This window comes from Eutrema salsugineum, unplaced genomic scaffold (genome assembly GCF_000478725.1).
Source record: "Eutrema salsugineum unplaced genomic scaffold, Eutsalg1_0 scaffold_24, whole genome shotgun sequence".
Lineage (NCBI taxonomy): Eukaryota > Viridiplantae > Streptophyta > Magnoliopsida > Brassicales > Brassicaceae > Eutrema > Eutrema salsugineum.
The window spans coordinates 1,441,919-1,450,691 of record NW_006256797.1 but is presented as its reverse complement, the minus strand read 5'-3'; the positions used below and the strand labels follow the sequence as shown (position 1 = coordinate 1,450,691).

General features: G+C 46.6%; 1 non-coding gene across 1 annotated transcript; it reads left to right on the top strand.

Annotated features, from left to right (window-relative positions):
- The first annotated feature begins 6,838 nt into the window (after positions 1 to 6,838).
- On the top strand, positions 6,839 to 6,945 carry LOC112086038. Its single transcript, XR_002899263.1, has one exon. It is a non-coding gene; the product is annotated as a small nucleolar RNA R71 (small nucleolar RNA).
- The last annotated feature ends 1,828 nt before the right edge of the window (positions 6,946 to 8,773 follow it).

Below are 8,773 nucleotides of genomic sequence, written 5' to 3'. Positions count from 1 at the left end.
GTCGTCATCAGATCCCACGGCTGCCTTCTTCCCGTTCCTCTTTGACTCGAGAGCTGGTGCCAGAGTGAGCTCAGTATTTCTTGCTCGTTTGGGGGTTGGCTCGTCATCGGGTCGCATCGAGGGTTTCTTGCTAGTCTCTCCACTACGTGGCACGGCAACGGCTTTACCCTTCAAAACTCTCTTCTGGCCCGCACTTCTGTTTGTCTCGTGGGTAGTAACGGTTTGGTCTCTGGTCATCTGCAAGGGAGATTCTCAAAGAAACCGTCAGAGCCAAGTATATCGTTAAGCACATGTATCTCAAGATTGGCAAGTACAAAACTTTTTCTCTAGCAGAACTGATATTCATAGCTTTTTCAAACATCAAGGAAAGTAAGAACAAGCCAGAACAACCGATTAGAGACAAGTTATCTAGACATTTCAGCTCAAACACACAAATCATCATTAAGACCGATTCCAAGCGCATTTTCTCAAGAATTTTAAAAATTCAAGAATAAGTGATTTTAAATGCAAAGACCGGTTTTTCGTGTGTGGTCTACCCTGGTGGAATTTACAAAATTGTTCCCAAAGGCCGATATGCTCTAAAAGAATCGATTCCACATTTTACAAATATTTAAGCTCGCAAAGAATGAAGGAAAAAGATGAGTTCTTTAAGATGCAAATACCTTTGGGAATGCAAGATTTCAGCTGAACGAGATGCTTATGCAGAGTAGACAACACCCTAACGAGTCTAGAACGCTTGGAATCACGCAAAATGAACGAGAAATGAGTGAGTTGTGTTCGTGAAATGCAGAGAAAAGAGTCTAGAGGGCAAACTCTGCGTTTTGGCCAAGTATGGAGGTCGGTATGGGCTGGAGCGCGCTTTCCAGCTGGCATTTGGACTGTTGTGGGACTGGTCCCCCCTTCTGCTCCAGCTCCAGCCGTTGACCGCGCCAAAAACTACTTTGACCGAGTGTTCAATTCAAAATGCCGCACAACCCTTCAAATGGACGCGGTATGGGGATGACGTGGGCTGTACGGACCAAGCCAAATTTTCTCGTGTTACTCTGAGCTGCCTCGACTTGTTCCACCCCGAGGGTACCAAGGCGAGTTGTCTGAGCCCATGCCAACGAGTAAATCCCCATAGCTTTCACGTCTTTTCTTTGGACCTCGCAAAGCCTCTTCTTCGTTCTAAGTGTTTCATGTGTTCTTGCTTTTGATCATTTCTTGAAACCGAGTGCCTTGGCACGCTCCACCACGAGGGCATCATGCCGAGGTCACTTGTTTTTAGCAAAGAACCCGTGAGGCTTGGGGGTTTAAACAGGCTGGCCTTGGTGTAAACTGGTCGCGGCTTCGGATCAAGGTTTTTGACCGTTTTAAGTGAACATCGCCCCTCGGTATACTTATACCGAGGTGTTTACACCGTGAGCCTCCCCCCACACTTAGTTATTTTACCATAGCACTTCTCAGACACAACCATGATGAAATTAAGTCGAGGAATCTAGCTGAGGTTCTCAAGCTTTCACTCGGTAAAAGATGACCATGGTATGAATATACCGTGGGTCGATACCGAGGCTATGTATGCTCTTTGACTTAATTCATCAGGCCGTGTGTTTTTCAAGCTTTCTCTCACTTTCACCCTCAAGGTTCACTGTCTAACTCCTGAAACACTTAACAAACCCTTCAAAAAGCTTCAAATAAAAAGAAAAAGAAGATGAAAAACGAAATATGTACATGGATAAGCTTGGGGTGTCTCCCAAAAGCACTTTGTTTAACGCCGCTAAGTTTGACTTTTCATACCTTTTCAGGCTGATTCCGGTTCAAGTAGAGGAACTGAGGTAGCTCCCTCCCTTGTTTCTGATGCCAAGTAATGCTTTACCCTCTGGCCGTTTACCACAAAGCCTTGTCCATCTTTTCCTTTCAAAACCACGGCTCCATAGGGTCTTACTTCAAGAATCGTGAACGGACCGGACCACCTAGACCTCAGCTTCCCAGGGAACAGCTTGAGTCTTGAGTTAAACAACAGAACTTGGTCCCCTTCTTTGAACTCTCTCTTGTGTATCTTCTTGTCATGGAGCGCCTTGGTTCTTTCTTTGTAGATCTTAGAGCTCTCGAAAGCATCTAACTGGATCTCCTCAAGCTCATGAAGCTGTAAAACCCTCTTCTCTTGTGCGGTCTTGATGTCAAAGTTCAGAAGTTTCACTGCCCACAAGGCTTTGTATTCCAACTCAACCGGTAGATGACAGCTCTTCCCATAGAGCAAGTTAAACGGTGAGGTTCCAATGGGGTTTTGTAGGCGGTTCTGTAAGCCCACAGAGCATCGTCAAGTTTCTTGCTCGAATCCTTCCTGGATGAGTTCACGGTCCTTTCCAAAATGGCCTTTATCTGACGGTTGGAAACCTCCATTTGGCCGCTGGTTTGCGGATGATAAGGGGTGGCCACCTTGTGCTTTACTCCGTGCTTCTTCAAAAGACTCTCAAGAGTCTTGTTGATGAAATGGCTTCCCCCATCACTGTTGACTACTCTTGGTACTCCAAACCGTGGGAAGATGATACTCTTGAAGAGTTTTACCACCACTTTTGAATCGTTGGTCGGAGATGCAACCGCTTCAACCCATTTACTCACATAATCCACTGCTACAAGGATATATTGATTCCCATATGAGCTTACAAAGGGACCCATGAAGTCAATGCCCCAACAGTCGAAGACTTCTACTTCAAAGATTGGGTTTTGGGGCATTTCATTCCTTTTGGATATGTTTCCGTGCCTTTGACAAGCTTCACACCTCGAGACCACTTCCTGGGCGTCTTTGAACATGGTCGGCCACCAGAAACCGCTCTGTAGAACCTTGGCAACTGTCTTGAACGCACCTAAATGGCCACCATACGATGAGCCGTGGCATTCTTGTAGCACTGGATGGATCTCTTCTTCGGCCAAGCATCGCCTATAGAGATGGTCCTTGTTAAGCACGTAAAGATACGGCTCATCCCAATGATACCTCATCACATCTCTAAAGAACTTCTTCCTCTGATAAGTATCAAGGTCTGGTGGCTCTAATCCGCAAGACAAGTAGTTCACAAGATCCGCGAACCATGGAAGGCTTCTTTCCTTGATCGTATTGGCTTCCTCCACCTCTAAGTAAGACCGGACTAACATGAGATGTTCCTCGGGTAAAGCATCATCTATAGGGACCTGTTCTTCAATCCTCAGCCTTGAGAGGTGATCTGCGGCTCCGTTTTCAATGCCCTTCTTATCAAGTATCTCCATGTCAAATTCTTGGAGCAATAAGACCCATCTCAAAAGCCTCGGCTTAGCGTCCTTCTTAGACATCAGGTACCTCAAGGCCGCGTGATCTGTGTAAACCGTGACCTTTGATCCCACTAGATAACTCCTGAATTTGTCAAATGCAAACACAATGGCAAGCATTTCCTTCTCGGTGGTGGCATACTTTTCTTGAGCCGAGTCCAAAGTGCGGCTGGCATAGTAGATCACATGGAGCTTCTTATCTTTCTTCTGTCCCAAGACAGCTCCTACAGCATAATCAGATGCATCGGTCATCACTTCAAATGGTAAAGACCAATCAGGGGCTTGTACAATCGGTGCACTGATCAAAGCCTCCTTGATTCTCTTGAACGCTTCCTCACATTCTTCATCAAAGTTGAAATCCACTTCTTTGCACAATAACCTGGTCAAAGGCCTGGCTATCTTGGAGAAATCCTTGATGAACCGTCTATAGAACCCAGCGTGGCCAAGGAAGCTTCTTAATCCTTTCACAGAATTCGGGGCTTGTAAGTTCACCATCACCTCGATCTTGGCCTTATCCACCTCGATGCCTTTCTCTGATACCTTGTGTCCCAAGACAATGCCTTCTTGGACCATGAAATGACACTTTTCCCAGTTTAAGACAAGCCTATGCTGCTCACACCGCTTGAGAACCTGAGAAAGATTAGCAAGACATTCGGAGAAAGAGGAGCCGTATACGGAGAAGTCATCCATAAACACCTCAACTTTCTCTTCAATTAGATCAGAGAAAATGTGCATCATACATCTTTGAAAAGTGGCTGGTGCATTACACAAACCGAATGGCATTCTTCTATAAGCATAAGTGCCATAAGGGCAGGTGAATGTCGTTTTCTCTTGATCTCGGGGGTCTATAGGTATTTGAAAGAACTCCGAGTATCCATCGAGAAAACAAAAATAAGGATGATTAGCTAACCGTTCAAGCATTTGATCAATGAATGGTAAAGGAAAATGATCTTTTCTTGATGCAGAATTCAATTTCCTATAGTCAATGCACATGCGATGGCCAGTTATAGTTCTTTGGGCTATGAGTTCATCCTTATCGTTTTTCACCACCGTGATCCCACCTTTCTTGGGCACAACATGTACAGGAGATACCCACCGAGAGTGAGAGATTGGATATATTATCCCTGCCTCAAGGAGCTTTAGTATCTCCTTCTTAACCACCTCTTTGAGGTTCGGGTTAAGTCGACGTTGGTGCTCAATAGAGGACATGGCTTGGTCCTCTAGGTGGATCCTGTGGGTGCATATATCAGGAGAGATTCCTCTAATGTCAGCCAAGGAATACCCTATGGCTCTCCTGAATTTCCTTATTTCACTAAGTAATGCACGTTCCTCATGCTCAAGCAAGTTATCGTTTATGATCACAGGAAAAGTAGAGTTTAGACCTAAGAATGCATACCTGAGCCCTGTTGGTAGAGGCTTGAGCTCAACAGGGGGTGCGTCTACCTCATTCCAATCGGCATCAAAGCTGCATTGGCCCGGAACAGCTTCCTCGGCCTTTGCTTCATTCTCTTGCGGTTTACCATCGGCCTCAGTATGAGTTGTCACGGCCATGATATCCCGAGGTGTCTCTTCTTTTCCCTTTGACTCCTCGCTTTCTAGAATGTCGAGGCTGCTCGTGTGGAGCTCCAAAAACCTCGCCTCAGCTCCAAATTCCCTCGGTTGGTCCAAAAGACGCTTGTACACCTCGCTTTCCTCGTTCAAGTACCCGTGCTCGCTTTGTTCCCGCGTTAAGACCACTTGTAACGGATCCTCTGCGTTCAACTCTTCAAGGAGCTCATCAGCCAGCTCCTCCATTACCTCCACATAGAAAACCTGACCTCCAATGGTCGGTTTCTTCATCATTTCCTTCACGTTGAACTTCATAGTCTCGGAATCGATGTGTAGTTCAATCATTCCTCCTCTCACATCTATTATGGCTCCTGCGGTTGCTAAGAACGGTCAGCCCAAGATGATAGGGTCTAATGGTTCCTCGTCCATCTCAAGAACTATGAAGTCCGTGGGGATTTCTATCTCACCGATCCTCAAAGGTAGATCCTCAAGCAACCCCACCGGTAATCTAACCGATCTATCAGCTAATACAAGAGAGATCTTGGCTGGCTTGTAGCTTTTGTATCCCAATCTCTTGGCCACCATGTAAGCCATTAAGCTCACAGAAGCTCCAAGGTCACATAAACAGTTTGAGAACTTCAGGTGACCTAAAGCACACGGCAAAGTGAAGCTGCGCGGATCGGATAGCTTCCTTGGTATAGATCTTCCTTGTATTATGGCACTGCACTCATGGCTCAGTATCACCATACCCTAGAGCTCCTTTGTCTTGTTGAGGATCGCGTCCTTTAGAAACTTCCCAAGCTGGGGTATAGCTAAGAAAGCATCTATAATGGGTAAGGTGAGTTGCGTGTTCTCCAAGTGTTTCTCAAAGACCGCCTTGGCCTTGTCTAGGATTTTCTTTTTGAAACGCCCTGGGAACGGTATCTTGGGTTGATAAGGTGGTGGTGGAACATAGGGCTTTTCAAGCTCGGTTGTCTTTTCCACCTCTTTTCCTTTGTCCTTGATCGGTTCCTTCTCTAAGACCGCTTCTTTACACGCATCGTCCGAGGCTGCCTCCCCCTCTAATTGCTCATTGGCCTCAGTGAGCTTTGTCTTAGGCGTTGGAGTTTGTAATTCCTTACCACTCCTCAATGTGATGGCGTTCACATACTCTTTAGGGTTCGGCTCCGGTTTACCTGGTAAAGCCGGGCCTCTTGATGATGTAGAAGCTTGATTCTGCTTAAGCTCTCTGATATCTTGCTGCATTGTCGCGTGCTGGCTCTCAACCCTTTGCTAGCCCTGTAACAGTTGCTGTAGTATCCCACAGACGTCGTTCCCCATTTGATTCTGACCCGTTCCCTGAATCTGTTGTTGATTACCCATCGGCTGCGGATGGAACCCTGGTGGAAACTTGTGTTGCTGCGGTTGGTTGTTGAAGTTGTTACTCTGAGCCGCTTGATTCTGCTGAGTGTAGCCGTGCTGTTGCCCACTGAACTGTTGCTTGGGCTGGAAGGTATTCTGAAAAGGAGCCTTTTGAGCATAGCTTTGTTGTTGTTGTTGAGCAGGGTACACTTGGTCTTGAGGGTTAGCTACATTCGGGTTTCTGTATGAGAGGTTTGGGTTACTGTTGTAGTTGTCAAACCGCTGATACCTCTGCTGATTCCCTATGTAATTCAGCTCCTCTTGTGTTAGACCATCTTCATTGACATTGTCAAAACTTGGCCCTTGCTCATCAAACTCGCCTACAAAGTGTATTGGCTTTTGAGTCGCCATCAAAACCTTGTCAAGCTTACTCTGAAGCTCTCTTATATCCTTTTTCATGCGCTGTTCAGCACTAGATCCCTCTGTACGGTTTGCTCTATCAAAGTCCTCTCCATACGTGTCATTGGACATGGCTAGGTTCTCAACTAGTTCCATTGCCGCAATGATCTCTTTTCCAAGAAAATTCCCATTTGAAGCTGTATCGAGTTGGTTTCTGATCTTGGGGAGTGCACCTCGGTATAAAGTACTCAAGAGGGATGCCTCTGAGAAGCCGTGGTGTGGGCATTGGTTAGTGTAGCTTCTAAACCGTTCCCAAGCTTCACTAAAGCTCTCGTTATTGTGCTGTGTGAAACTTGATATCTGATTCCTGAGCTTAGCCGTGCGTGATGTGGACAAGAACTTTGATAAGAACGCCAGTTTACACTGCTCCCAGGTTTGTATAGAACCCCTCGGTATATTCTTTTCCCACTGGTGTGCTTTATCACCGAGGCTGAAAGGGAACAAGCGTAGCTTGAAGCTATCTTCGGAGACGCCATTTATCTTGGTTAAGTCGCAAACCCGATCAAATTGATCTAGATGCTCGAGAGGGTCTTCTCCAGCCAGACCGTGGAACTTTGAGTTTTGCACCATATTGAGCAGGGAAGCTTTAACTTCAAAGTTGTTGTTTTGAACTGGTGGAGCTTGAATCCCAGCTCGGTATTGGTGCGCATTAGCTCGGTCATTCTCTCCAACACAGATTGGAGGATGTTGTCTCTGAACTTGGGGCGGTGGCGGATGAACATGATGGGCTTGTTGTTCTTTTCCATTCACTTGGTGTTGGTTTTGCTGAGCAAGCCATTCGTTTTTTTGAGCTTGTTGCTGATTAACATAGGCTTGTTGTTCATTTCTTCCTGCCTGCGCCTGATTAGCCTGAGCCTGGTGCTCGGCTGCCTGAGCCTGTTGCTCAATTCTCTGTTGTTCTGATATGTTCATAATTTGCATCATTTAGGTTGCATAAATCATTCCAAATCATGTTTTATTTCATGCATTTTAGGTCCTTAGGGTTTGTTTTAGAACTTAGGAGATGCATTAGGTCCAAATGAGTCTTTGCATGTTTTGAGTGTCTATCAGGTGAATATGGAGCTGAAAAGATGAATCCAGGAGGTGGAATGGTGAGCAAAGAGTGAAAAAGTGGAAAAATTGGGTCTTGGGAGATTTTCGGCCATTCTCGCTGGCCAGGAAGGTTTTACCGGCCATTTTCATGTACCGCGGGAAGCTTTACCGGCCATTTCCATGTACCGCGAACGAAGTGTATCGGCCAAAATCTCCGGGTTTGAACGAGTCTCAGAAATCGCCTGTCCGGGGAGCCTTCCGGTCCGATTCAGACGGCGGGTCCTTCATAGAAGTTGGAGAGCATTGGAGCACGGTCTCATAGCAAGTGGAATCGTGGAATTCGGACGCGTGAGCAGAGAGATAAGCTAGTCGGAAGGAACCCCTGTCTCGCAGGTATTCCGGACCGAGCAGATCAGTCTTGAAGGATGCGAAGGACGGTGCACTTCCAGGCCGATTCAATTTCCGGGGCCTTCATGAGAATCAGAGACATTTGAGTCTTCTTTCCAGAACATCCGAGTTCAGTCAATTCGGAGCTTTGAGCAGAAAGATACGGTCTCCGGAATGGACACATGTCTAGGCGCCTCTCTCTGGTCGTGTAAATGCGCTTCAAAGATGTGCCCTCCAGGAAACCTTACACTTCCCAAGCACTGAAACTTCCTTCATCGAAGTTGGAGATAAATGAGTCCTCTGTCTTCTGCAACCGGAATTACTCAATTCGGACAGGTCTCCAGGAAGTTACACTCTCCGGAATGCGAGATGGTCCAGACAGCCCAGGATGACTAAGTTAAACATGCCGCGATTTCAATGCCACGGTCCACACTTGGCCGTGGCAACTTTTGTGCACCCTCGGCCAATGACACGATATAAATGCCACGGTGTGAGGCTTGACCGTGGCAAACACACACTTGGCTGAGAGGAACTTAGCAACCGTTCGGCGATTGACACGGCCCAAATGCCACGGTGTGAGGCTAGGCCGTGGCAACATCTTGCAACCTTCGGCGATTAGCACGAGCTTAATGCCACGGTCTGGGACTTGACCGTGGCAAATGAACAAGTGGCTGGAGATAACTTCTACACAGTTTCGACTTTTGACACGATCTCAATGCCACGG